This window comes from Carassius gibelio, chromosome A16 (assembly GCF_023724105.1).
Source record: "Carassius gibelio isolate Cgi1373 ecotype wild population from Czech Republic chromosome A16, carGib1.2-hapl.c, whole genome shotgun sequence".
Taxonomy (NCBI): Eukaryota; Metazoa; Chordata; class Actinopteri; order Cypriniformes; family Cyprinidae; genus Carassius; species Carassius gibelio.
In genome coordinates, this window is record NC_068386.1 from 31,607,304 (window position 1) to 31,621,415 (window position 14,112).

General features: G+C 39.6%; 1 protein-coding gene across 1 annotated transcript in view; it reads right to left on the reverse strand.

The window, feature by feature from the left end:
* Nucleotides 1-14,112, reverse strand: part of LOC128030958 (lipoma-preferred partner homolog) — a 147,504-nt gene that overhangs the window by 122,281 nt on the left and 11,111 nt on the right. The window lies entirely within an intron of this gene.

Here is a 14,112-nt window from a genome sequence, read left to right on the forward strand (position 1 = left end):
AATAGTTATATTAAAAAACTATTGTAATAATAGTTTGATTATTTTGATGGTACCCCTTAGACAGCTGTTGGGTAACTCTGCAACTACATATCAACTAGCGGTCATTGGAGTATTACTATGTTTGCTACTGTAAATATATGCTAACACTTTATTTTGATGGTTAACCAACAGATAAACTGACACACAGTAGGTGTCTTTGCAAGTACGTCAACTTATTCTACCAAACTAGATTCTACCATTCTTGAGCATACTGATACTCTAATGAGAGTTAGTTGGGATGTAGTGGCAAAGTTGCTTATAATCGATTGATTAAGGGGACCATCAAAATAAAATGTAACCATATAAAAGATGGCTTTTTTTTTCAGTTAAGAGTATTAAGCTCACATCAACTAACATTAGCTCCAAAGGAAACAATCAAGCAACACTCAACATCTAACCACTCACAAGCTGTAGTAAGATACTGTGCAGATCTTAAACAATGTCAAGATATGATACAGTCCATTATACTGTAAATTAAGTAGATTTAATATGGTGTTCATTGTGTTATAAATAATCATACTCTTAAACTTATAACCATGATGAATTATATTATGTATTGCATTATGATGTATTATAATTGTGGTAGCACTTTATTTTACAGTCCTGTTCCTCATGTAGATACTATGTACTTATTATAGTAATTACAATAACTATGTAATAACTAGGTACTAATCCTGAACCTACCCCTAAACCTAACCCTACCCCATGTAGTTACCTTGTATTACCAGAACTTTCTTAGGTATAAATAATGCACTATGCATTCATTATAATGGCTTAAGAGTACCCTTATACTGTATTTTAAATATGGGCTTCATAGAAAGCGTTACCACATTTTTATCCACTTTTTATCCTGTTTTGTTTTATTTTGTTTTACTCAATAAAAAATGTGATTTAGAGATTCTGAGTTGAAGTCATTTTCTTCACATTTGAAATATTTTAACATGTAATTGAAAATGTATTAAGCACCAATTTTTTAGGTAAATAAAACATTTTAATTTAGAGTTTTATTGCATATTAGCACATTAACTTTATCCAGCGGAATTAATAAGGAAATATAAATGGGGCCCAGTTCTGACCCAGTGTAGTCCCACTAAAACCCCATATAAGGGCCATTTGTGGGTCTAGTGTAATCACCCATCTGGGCCCCATAAGGGTTTTGTATGTGGCCCACCTTGGCCCCAGTTATTAGAACCCATTTGGGACCCATGTGGGCCCCTCTAATGAACACCCACATGGGTCCCACTTGGAGCCCACTATGGAACCATCATGGGCCCCTATGGGTTAACACACACGGGGCCCAAGTGGAGCCAATGGACAAAAATGTACGGGTCCCATTTGGGTTGCCCATGCAGGGCCCAGCGGACAGCCCACCAAAAACCCACATGGGGCCCACATGGAAATGTTGGCTGGGATAGGCGTCTAACTCCCAAAAACACTTAATCCTGTCACATCTATATATATATAGATGTGACAACTCCGGGTGTGTGTTCACAGTGTATGTGTGTATTCACTGCTCTGTGTGTGTGCACTTCGGATGGGTTAAATTCAGAGCACAAATTCTGAGTATGGGTCACCATACTTGGCTGAATGTCACTTTCACTTTTTGTTAAAAGTAGACATTTCAAGCTTTCTGTAATATATTGCTTATATTTATTTTTAAACCCACCGACTAAAAGATTAACCCTCCTGTTACCCTCAAATCTAATAACATTTGTTACCCACAGGGGTCAATTTGAGTATAGTTTGAGTATAGTTTATAGTTATAGCTAAGTATAGATTTTTGTAATCTATAACATTCGGAAAAAAATCGGAAAATTCGAAAAACAAACACAATTTCAAAAATTTAGAAGGATTTTATTTTTAAACAGAAGTCAAGTCAAGTCACCTTTATTTATATAGGGCTTTAAACAAAATACATTGTGTCAACGCAACTGAACAACATTCATTAGGAAAACAGTGTGTCAATAATGCAAAATGATAGTTAAAGGCAGTTCATCATTGAATTCAGTGATGTCATCTCTGTTCAGTTAAACAGTGTCTGTGCATTTATTTGCAATCAAGTCAACGATATCGCTGTAGATGAAGTGACCCCAACTAAGCAAGCCAGAGGCGACAGCAGCAAGGAACCGAAACTCCATCGGTGACAGAATGGAGAAAAAACTTTGGGAGAAACCAGGCTCAGTTGGGGGGCCAGTTCTCCTCTGACCAGACGAAACCGGTAGTTCAATTCCAGGCTGCAGCAAAGTTAGATTGTGCAGAAGAATGATCTGTTTCCTGTGGTCTTGTCCTGGTGGTCCTCTGAGACAAGGTCTTACAGGGTATCTGTATCTGGGGCTCTAGTTGTCCTGGTCTCTGTTGTCTTTCAGGGCAGCAGAGGTCCTTTCTAGGTGCTGATCCACCATCATGTCTGGATACGTACTCGATCCAGGTGACTGCAGTGACCCTCTGATCTGGATACAGACTGGATTTGGTGGCTACGGTGACCTCGGAATAAGAGAGAAACAGACAAATATTAGCGTAGAAGCCATTCTTCTAATGATGTAGCAAGTACAAAGGGTGTTATGTGAAGTGTTTCTGGTTCTGGTTTACCTAATTAATGCAGCCTAAAAATCATTTAACGGATTTGGATATTAAAAGCATATTAGTATGTTATGTGTAAGCCAGGTTAAAGAGATGGGTCTTTAATCTATATTTAAACTGCAAGAGTGTGTCTGTGAACATCATCACAATCAAAACATCAGTAAGGAACACATAACAGTCCTTTTTGTTATCAAGGATTGCAACATACATAATGTGTGGGGTCAATTTGACCCCAAGAAAAACGTCCTAGGTTACGTATGTAACCATGGTTCCCTGAAGGGAACGAGACGCTGCGTCCGAAACGCTATGGTAACGCCCTTCAGCGTGACCAGCTCTGAATAATATGTGAAATCAGTCTCATAAATGGGCGTGATGTCATAGGCGGGTGACGTAGCCACCAGGAAGCTATAAAAGAACGTGAGGTGAAACAGCCCCAGCGCACTGAAGAGGAAACATGTAACCAGAGGGTGTCTGCCCACTGAATGGCCACCAAGAGGGGCACGGTAGACTGTAATGGCCGCCACGTAGACCTTCAGGGTGGAGTGGGTCAAACGTGCAGAGAGAATGGCCTGAAGGAGCTCCAGAACTATCCCAACTGGCCAAACAACTGGGTAGTGCTGGCAGTCTTCGCGCCCGGAGGTGAAAGGTTTCCACCTCAAGGTGTACAGTTTCCTCATGGAGGGAATTCTGGATTGAAGGATGATCTCAGCAACCTCGGTTGAGAGACCAAAAGCTACAAGACGTGCCCCCTCATGGACAAATTGCATTTTGCAAAATGCAATTGTTTTTTTTTTTTTTTGATCACTTTTACTCAGGCCATGCTAGCTGGCAACAAAGGATTCCATTCATTGTGCTAAGCTAAGCTAACGCCGACCCAGTCCAACTAAAACAATGCATGCACTGACACAAAAATGCATTTGCCCACCTATCTAAATGTAGGAAATAATGTGAATAAGCCCTATTTCAAAAAACGGTGGAGTGTTCCTTTAAATAATATATTTACAGACATTAAATATTGAATGGGGTCAAATTGACCCCAAAGTTAATAGGAGGGTTAAGGCACTACCTGATCTAAATTATCACCCAAAGTTTCTACCGCTTTTTTCTTAGCTATTTCAGAACCTGGAAAAATGACTGGGGCTAACTTGTTACTGCAGTCGGTAGATCGATATGAATTGTGTGTGATGTATGACATGCTAAATGCTTGTCACTTCTGCTGCCGAAACTTTGTGAGCCTGTGGGTCATTTGGTTCACTGATTTGCATGTTTCTTGATGATGTGTTTTTTTTCTGTGGAACTCAATGTCGCTTCACGTTGTATTCTCCAACATGTCCCACAGAAAAACTGCTTTAGCATAAAATGCAAAAAGCTCTCTCTGCTTCGCCATCTACAGGTCTTAACCAATTAGAGTGTGTTGAGGTCCATTCGCTATTAAAAGTGCTCTATTAAAAATCTTCTCTTTTGCTTGGCAACACTGGCCATGGCTGCTTAACCTGACCGAACAACACGTGCTCTCCAATTTGAGATTGTTGACAATGTTGAGGAGTCGTTCATGCACCAGTCAACAGTTTGATTGACGTACAACTCAGCCTATCGACTAATGCTTTTATTGCTCTACTCTGAACTATTGGACATAAGTTAACAGTACGCCTATGAACGCATCCATGTATTTATTAGACAGGGTCAAATGAAAAAGCAGGACAGATCTGCAATTTGTGTGAGGCGGGACAAAGGGTAAAACTGCTGTACAGTACAGCGTAAAGCGGGACAGGTGGTCACTCTATAATCGCGCCAGTTATTCAGCCAATAAAGTGTAGGCCTATGTATTTCAAAATTGTCTCTAGTACTATATAAATTACAAAGGTTTAAATGGCATCTTTACTTCAAACGACCCAACCGACTGCGACCCAAATATCATAAAAAATATTTTTGGATGACTCGTAACCGCGGGTGACCACAGGCACCCGCTCATTTCAGATCATATATATATATATATATGTATTTTGTTGAGGAATATTATAAAAAGAATAAACAACAATGTTGAAAACAATTGGAACTTTTATTACTTACATTTGCGGCTGGAGTTATGCAAGCTTACTTGGGGACATGGCATTTTAGTCTATTAGCACTAAAATATGAGTAATTATTTTTAATTGATACATTTTTAAGTAAATTTTTATTGTGTTTGTAGAGGGACAGTAACTTTGTATGAAATTTGAAAATTTGGCCAAAAGGGAGCATGAAAGGGTGTGAAAAATTACAAATGATGTTGTTTTATGGGGTGAAAGAGGGTGTCTGACGAGACACTGAGGCAAATCAATTATTTTGCCAAAACAGCTGTAGGCAAATTTTCATATGTGAATATTAAAATATTATTATTATTATTTTTTTGTTGTTGTTGAGTAGCAAATCAGAATATTTGAATGATTTCTGAAGAAATGCAGGTACCACGGATAGCCTACTGGCTAACAACACCCAAAACAACCATCTTACCCAGACCTACTCACTTTCTGGAAGACAGGTGACAATCTCGCCACCTGCTGCATAAACTCAAGGACCTGCACCATGCTACAGCCTACATCACTACAGCACACCACCTGACAGCATCCACAATGGCACCACAATGTTTAGTATCCATGAGTTTGTAGTTCCATTATCTAAATGAGAGTGTATAATGTATGTTGATACCTATGCAAACAAATTATTATTATAAGAATCTTGCAGACTCTTTTGAATACCCAATCTAAGTTCATGTTCAAAACACAACATAGATCTTTGCTATATGATCTAATTCATTATTAGGGTACTGTGAGAATGTTGTTTTCTGTGGCCACGAAAATATCCTTTCTTAAAGTTTATATGAAATTACTCTAAATGTTCGTTGGAAGAATAGATTAGTTGATTGGAGGTTAATTCTGCTACAGTTACTACTGGCAGCTCATATAAATAATTGTAATTATTTAAATAGATTTCCCTTTTGAGCTTAAAGGGATAGTTCACTTTGAAATTAAATGTTGGTATTAGGGCTGCACGTTTTCAAGTTTTTCATTAACCGTTAACCGAGGCCCTTAGCGGTTAATAATCGGTTAACCATAGTGTGCGCCAGGGTTTCCGTTGTCCGGTAATTTCCAGACATTGGCCAAAAAAAAAAAAAAAAAAAGTCCGACAAAATTTAATCTCACCGGTCAAACTGTCCTATTAAAACTACCTAATAATCCCGCCCACTAACACAATCTGTATTTGAGAATAATCCTAAAATGTATAAAGCAAATATACACCGACCTTTGGCTATGTTATAAAGGAACAGGCTCTAGTAATGGTTATGTAACTTTCCGTGTTTCGGCGAAGGTAACAAGCAGGCTCCGCGGCCGCCTCGCTAAGGCTATGACTATGATATGTTTGACAGATACAATATTTGAAAATCGATAATTATTTTTTTTAATTACATTTATATCTGAATTTATGTCAACCTATAGACTTTCAAATATCAAAATGTCATGAATTAATATGTATTTGTGTACAAAATGACATATAAACATATTTTCCTATTATATTTTGCCTGGAAACGCTTCCAACAAGGCGTCAGTTCTATTTCTAGCATGCACGCGTCGAGCCGCACCTGAGCCGCGCGTCTCACGCAGGCAGTCGGCAAGCTCTAACCTGTTAATATGGGAGCCGAATTAAAAACAGACACGCCACGCAGCTGAGATGCTTTCGCTCATCGCCACGCATCCAGTGAGTCCTGACCGGCCTAATGATGCCCGGGTGTTGGCTGTTGAGATTACAACAACGAGGTTGTACTTGAAGTATATCTAAGCACTGTATTGCAATACTTGCATTTTGCCCCGTCACTCTCAATTTTAAAGTGCTCCAACGCTGTACTTTTTTTTGCCCGCTTCATATTAGAAAAATGAATTCTTCTTGTGGACATTACAAATGTCTGGGAGCGCTCTGGCGGTCTCTGGTGGTGCAAAAATGTATTACAACTAAATTCAATGCACGCCATTGACGTCACTTAACCGAGCAAAATGTTTCACTCGGTTACGCAATTTTTAACGGTTAATCGGTTAACCGGTTAACCATGGACACCCCTAGTTGGTATGTTTTAGCTTACCTTAAGGGCATCCAAGTTGTAGGTGTCTTTGTTTCCGCAGTAGTTTCCATTTTGATATGTTTAGGTCAAACCGTTCTTGTCTGCGACTCATATAATGCAGGTCTATGATCACCACCTCAAAAAGCATGCATAGAGAAGTCCAAATTAAACAATTCCCCATCGTAAGTACCTAGTGTTGTTAAAAGACCCGGTACTTCAGTACCAAGTCGGTACAAATTTTTTTTTAAATGTGACGGTAACGGGTTTCTTTAAGTATCGGTAGTATCGAGGTCCCGTTCAAACCCGGTTCAGTGCTATGATTTCTGCGAAGCAGAAAACGAGGACAGAATTTCAAAATCCAGTCATGAAAATGAAACTTACATTTTAATATGGACAGTCATGGAATTTATCAAAGTTAGCATAAATTAATCAAATCAAATCTCCGTATGGACCAGTATCTGTAAATGTTAAGACGCAAAAATCTTTTTTTTAATATGAATCAGTGTTCTGCGTGTCTCTGTGTTAATTAATGAACGGCAGAGACGTGCGGGTTTGTTTACTAAATAGACTGAAGCGCAATCAAATCAAATCTCCGTATGGATCAGTATCTGTAAATGTTAAGACGCAAAATTTTTTTTTTAATATGAATCAGTGTTCTGCGTGTCTCCGTGTTAATTAATGAACGGCAGAGACGTGCGGGTTTGTTTACTACATAGACTGAAGCGCATGACGCTTGCATTAATTTCAGCATCTGAGCTTCAGAGTTCTCTCTTCATCAAGCGATCTGAACTTTTCAGTTCATCTCAATGGACGCACAGCGCACCTGTATTTGATGCTCTGTAAACTCTTTGTGAAGGCGCACGACTCACCGTCGCTTTACTGATAGCGTTGTTTCTCACACATGCAAAGAAAGAGATAGCGAGAGTCTTACCACGCTGAATCGACACGCTATATGTAAACTATTCTTTGTTGTCTTCTCCTGTCAAAATAATGGAGTTCATTTAGAATTATTCATATTCATTTTCGAACAAGCAGAAGACATACCGGTTTCTTTCATAGTGAGTGGAGCTAATGCACAAATGGCAATTTCATTGGCTGGCGCAGATATGTACCTTCCCTGTTTTGATTTCAGCAAATCAGTTTGACCTAACGCAGACCACGTGATTAATATTCATGAACCCAGCAGCTCATCAATTCATAGTGCATTGTATATACATTAGTATGATAGTAGAATTAGTAGTAGTATTATCTTTTAATAATAATTAATATGATCAATTACTATTTTTTTTTTACAGAAACCCTCAATGACCAAAAATATCTTAAGCATCAGCACCAGTTCAGTTAAAATGATAAATATGCATTCATTAGGCCTAAAAGTTAATTTTTACATAAATGCATTGTGCTAGAAATATTACTAGTATTTAGTAAAATGTATGTGATACTGCTACTACTGTTGAAAAAACTTATAAAATTTTATTTTTTAAAGAAATAAATCCCAATATTTCTTCCATGTTTTAATTTTAATAGCAAATCCCCTTCATTTACCAAAAATAAAATGTGTTTAAATTTCATAAAAGACAAATTAAATTTGGGTGAAACTTGTTTACTGTTTTTCATAATTACTGTATATAACTTGTAGAAAAACTTTAAACACAATTGTAAATAAGTATAAAGAATGACATTGGTTTTATTTTTAGTGCTAAAAAGTAATTTTTTAGTCTGCGCAAGCGCCAGAAAGTGCTGGATGTGATCTCGCGCATGTGTACAACCACTCATCGTTTACTGTTTACCATACGATACACCACCAATCTGCACTTTCTGAAATATATGCAGTAATTGTAAATAATTAATTGGTTTATAATGCACCCTATAATAGTTGCGATAATAATAAAAAATACAACACATTACTCACTCTATCGACAGCGTGCCATTTGGTCCCTCTGACATTGGACTGTGTATTCTGATTCAAATAAATATGGTTGTGAAAAAAAATCCAACGTAGTCTGTTGATATATATCGAAATCATCTTCCATTGTGATATCCTGTACACCTAAATATGGTTAGCTCTTCAAAGTAAAAGGTAACACTTCCGAAATCTGTGTAAATAATGAGTGACGTACATGCCCTCAGATCACTTTTCAACGTGGTTGTGTACAAGAGGTAAAAACTATATTATTACTATTCGTTTTCTCACACAAACTGCTTGTTTAGTGTCTTAGGTCATCAATGTGTACTTACGATGGGGAATTGTTTAATTTGGACTCTGTGCATGCTTTTTGAGGTGGTGACCATAGCCCGGCATTATATGTCACAGATAAGAACGGTTTGACCTAAAAATATCAAAGTGGAAACTACTGTGGAAACAAAGACCCCTACATATTGGATGCCCTTGAGGTAAGCTAAAATACACCAACATTTTATTTCAAAGTGAACTATCCCTTTAATTTACTACAGTATTAATAATAAAAGGCCACTCTAAAATGTCTAGCACAATGCCACAGATGTCGCAAGTTTCGAGGGAGCATGCAACTGGCAGTCTGACTGCGGGAATGTCCACCAGAGCTGTTGCCCATGAATTTAATGTTCACTTCTGTACCATAAGCCATCTCAGAGGCGTTTCAGAGAATTTGGCAGGACATCTAACTGGCCTCACAACCCCAGACCATGTGTAACCACACCAGCCCAGGACCTCCACATCCAGCATTTTCACCTCCAAGATCATCTGAGACCAGCCACCCGGACAGCTGCTGCAACAATCTGTTTGCATTAGCAAAGAATTTCTGCACAAACTGTCAGAAACACTCTCAAGGAAGTTCATCTGCATGCTCGTCGTTTTCATCTGTGTTTTGACCTGACTGCAGTTCGTCATCGTAACCAACTCTAGTGGGCAAATGCGTTCATTCGATGGCATCTGGTACTTTGAAGAGGTGTAATCTTCATGGATGAATCCCAGTTTTCACTGTACAGGGCAGATGTGGGAGATGTGTTGCACTGTATGAGGCAAATTGTAGTCAAATCAAATACTGACTGGTTTTCGAACCGCCTAGGATTACGATTGAACATCCCTGGTTTAGAGCAAGAAGCAGAAATGGTGAATCAAGAATACAGAGAAAGGAAGAGGAAGCCAAAATTAAAACTTAACTGGAAGAAGAACATGCAGATCTATGTAACATTAAGTCCCAAAGATGATGATCATTTGAAAGTATATAAAAGAACAAAGTTTACTTAAAAAAACAACAGTAGGTAATCCAAACAGTGCACCAAGCTGTGAAAAAGTGCATGGCATAATACCGGACCACTGAAGTGGGAACAAAGAGGAACTTAAAGGGGGGGGGGGGGGGGTGAAATGCTATTTCATGCATACTGAGTTTTTTACACTGTTAAAGAGTTGGATTCCCATGCTAAACATGGACAAAGTTTCAAAAATTAAGTTGTACATTTGAAGGAGTATTTTTGTTCCAAAAAAACCTCTTCCGGTTTGTCAAAAGTTTCTGAAAGTTTTTTTCGAGTATGGCTCTGTATGACGTTAGATGGAGCGGAATTTCCTTATATGGGTCCTAAGGCACTTCTGCCGGAAGAGCGCGCGCTCCCGTATAGCGAGGCTGAGCAGCACAGACATTTCACTCATCAGAGCGATTCGCTGATCAGAGCGAGTGCATCGCGAAAAGTCACAAAAGAAGTGTGTTTTTGGTTGCCAGGGCAAGACAACCCTGCACAGATTACCAAAAGAGAAACAGCATTAAGGGACCAGTGGATGGAGTTTATTTTTACAGAGCATCAACGGAGTTGTGCAAGTGTTTTTGTTTGTTCCCATCTCGGATTGCACATTGTTTATTTCTTAAGGATAATGCAGTCCCAACTAAAAAGGGTCACGATCATGTGTTGGAACCACATGCGGTGAGTAAAACTGCTTCAAATATATCTGTGTTGTTAACTTAGCTATCAGCGCGTAAGCACATCAAGGAAACAACATGCGATGTTGTCATCAAACTGCACTTTCCACATGTACAGCGTAAAAAAAAAAAAAAAAAGACGACATTAAGTGGAACTTAGTCATTTTCCAAAACCGCTAAGCAAATATATACAGTTTCAGTACATACCACATAGCATACCACCTTTGCTGATGCTGCTCTTGTTAAATTTCAGCCTCTGGATCTGTGTCACAGCTTCCACATGCTCTCAACTCAAAAGCCTACTGGCGCTCGTGATTTCTTAGCTCCGCCCACACGTCACGCCTCTAGGCGCACGTGTTTTTCCGGGAAAAATCGGTACAGACTATCTTTCTCTTATAAATATAATAAAAATTAAAGCTGCAAGCAGCGATGAACGGGCCCTCGCACCCGGGCTCACCGGCAGCGAGTGGCTTTAGTTAATAGGTGAACGGTGAGAAATATGCGTTTAAACTCATAAATAAACTCCGTTGAAAGTGTATAGGTGGCGCTATTGAGCCATTCTGCCACACCCGGTGGAATATTGGCCTGCAGATCTGTTCAGGCCAGGACTCTTATCACACATGTGAAGTTTGGGGAAGATCGGACATTTTATGCCTGAGTTATAACATCTTTTATTCCCATGGCGAGACATCGAACTTCGCCATTGTGCCGTGGACACGCCTTTTAACGAAAACTCAAGATCTCCACAATTTAACATTGCAAAGAACTTTAGATTAGACTGACCAAAATAAAATAAAAAGTAGTTATTTGCAGTGTAAAACATTGACACTTCCTGTTGCCAGCAGGTGGCACTATGACTATGACTGAATATGGGCATGTAGATCTGTTAAGGGCAGAAGTCTTATCTAACATGTGAAGTTTGAGGCAGATTGGACATTGTATGTCTGAGTTACAGCAGCTTCCTTTTTCAAGGCGAAACATCGAAATTTGTCAGGCCGCCATGGACACGCCCTTTAACGAAACCTCAAGATCTTCGCAATTAAACATCGCAAATGGCTTAAGATTACACTGACCAAGTTTGGTGTTTATCTGAATAAATCTCTAGGAGGAGTTTTGCATTTTGCAGAGAAAATTCTAAATAAGCGACTTCCTGTTGGGATTCGGATTTCGTACCAAGAGACTTTTTTGTAGGTATTGGAGAGTTACATGTGTGTACCGATTTTTGTACATGTACGTGAAACATAGCTCGAGGCGCACTCCGTTGAAAGTGCATATGCACTCTGTTGAAAGTGTATAGGTGCCGCTATCGAGCCATTTTGCCACACCCAATGGAATATTTGCCTTCATATCTGTTCAGGCCAGGACCCTTATCACACATGTGAAGTTTGGGGAAGATCGGACATTTTATGCCTGAGTTATAACATCTTTTATTCCCATGGCGAGACATCGAACTTCGTCACGGCGCCATGGACACGCCTTTTAACAAAAACTCAAGATCTTCACAACTAAACATTACACAGGTCTTTAGATTAGACTGACCACAAAAGAGACATTGATGTCATAACATTTCTAGAAATAGTTTGTCGCAGTCTAAAATATGTCACTTCCTGTTGCCAATAGGTGGTGCTATGACTATAACTGAATATGGGCATGTAGATTTGTTCAGGTCAAGAGTCTTATCCAACATGTGTAGTTTGGGGCAGATTGGACATTGTATGTCTGAGTTACAGCAACTTCCTTTTTCATGGCGAAACATCGAAATTTGTCAGGCCGCCATGGACACGCCCATTAACGAAACCTCAAGTCCTTCGCAATTTAACATCGCAAATGGCTTTAGATTACACTGACCAAGTTTGGTGTTGATCTGAATAAATCTCTAGGAGGAGTTCGTTAAAGTACAACCCCTGAAAATGGCAAAAACAGCACAAATTTTGCAGGGAAAATTCAAAATAACCGACTTCCTGTTGGGATTCGGATTTCATACCAAGAGACTTTTTTGTAGATATTGGTGAGTTACATGTGTGTACCAATATTTGTACATGTACGTGAAACATAGCTCGAGGCACACTCCGTTGAAAGTGTATAGGTGGCGCTATCGAGCCATTCTGCCACCCCCGGTGGAATATTGGCCTGCAGATCTGTTCAGGTCAGGACTCTTATCACACATGTGAAGTTTGGGGAAGATCGGACATTTTATGCCTGAGTTATAACATCTTTTATTCACATGGCGAGACATCGAACTTCGCCATGGTGCCGTGGACACGCCTTTTAACGAAAACTCAAGATCTTTACAACTGAACATCGCACAGGCCTTTAGATTAGACTGACCACAAAAAAAGACATTGATGTCAAAAAATTTCTAGGAGTAGTTCGTCACAGCGTAAAATATGACACTTCCTGTTGCCAATAGGTGGCGCTATGACTATTACTGAATATGGGCATGTCAATCTGTTCAGGTTCAGAGTTTCATCAAACATGAGAAGTTTGGGGCAGATTGGACATTGTATGTGTTAGTTAAAGCAACTTCATTTTTCGTGGCGAATCATCGAAATTCGCCAGGCCGCCACGGACACGCCCTTCAACGAAAACTCAAGATCTTCGCAATTTAACATCGCAAAGGCCTTTAGATTAGTCATACCAAATTTGGTGTTGATTTGAGGAAATCTCTAGGAGGAGTTCGTTAAAATACAACACATATTTGGGGAAGTCGTGGCCTAATGGTTAGAGGGTTGGACTCCCAAACGAAGGGTTGTGGGTTCTAGGCTCGGGCCGGACGGAATTGTGGGTGGGGGTAGTGCATGTACAGTTCTCTCTCCACCTTCAATACCACGGCTTAGGTGCCCTTGAGCAAGGCATCGAACCCCCAACTGCTCCCCGGGCGCCGCAGCATAAATGGCTGCCCACTGCTCCGGGTGTGTGCTCACAGTGTGTGTGTGTGTGTTCACTGCTCTGTGTGTGTGCATTTCGGATGGGTTAAATGCAGAGCACAAATTCTGAGTATGGGTCACCATACTTGGCTGAATTTCACTTTACATCACATGGAAATGACCAAAATTTGTCTTTTTTGTAGGTATTGGTGTGTTACATATGTGTGCCAATTTTCGTGCATGTACGTGAAACATAGCTGGAAGGCTGTTGATTTTCTTAGTATAGGTGGCGCTGTCGAGCCATTTTGCCACACCCTCTTCTGAATTCTATATCAGACAAAAATTTTCACCAGGTTTGACGCGTGTGCAAAGTTTCATGACTTTTTGAGCATGATAAAGCCCCCAAAAATGCGATTCATTCGGGAGAAGAAGAAGAAGAAGAAGAAATACAGCTGCAAGCAGCGATGGCGGGCTCAAGCCACTAATGCCATCGCCACCCCGGTGGCATCAGGTAAACTGTGCCCAGCGGGCACATGCATTCACATTATCCCTCTGGCAGTAAGGTTTTAAAGGATATGGCAGTTAAAGGGTTAATCCGAATCATCTAGACTTTAAAATCACATTCACAGAACAATATATA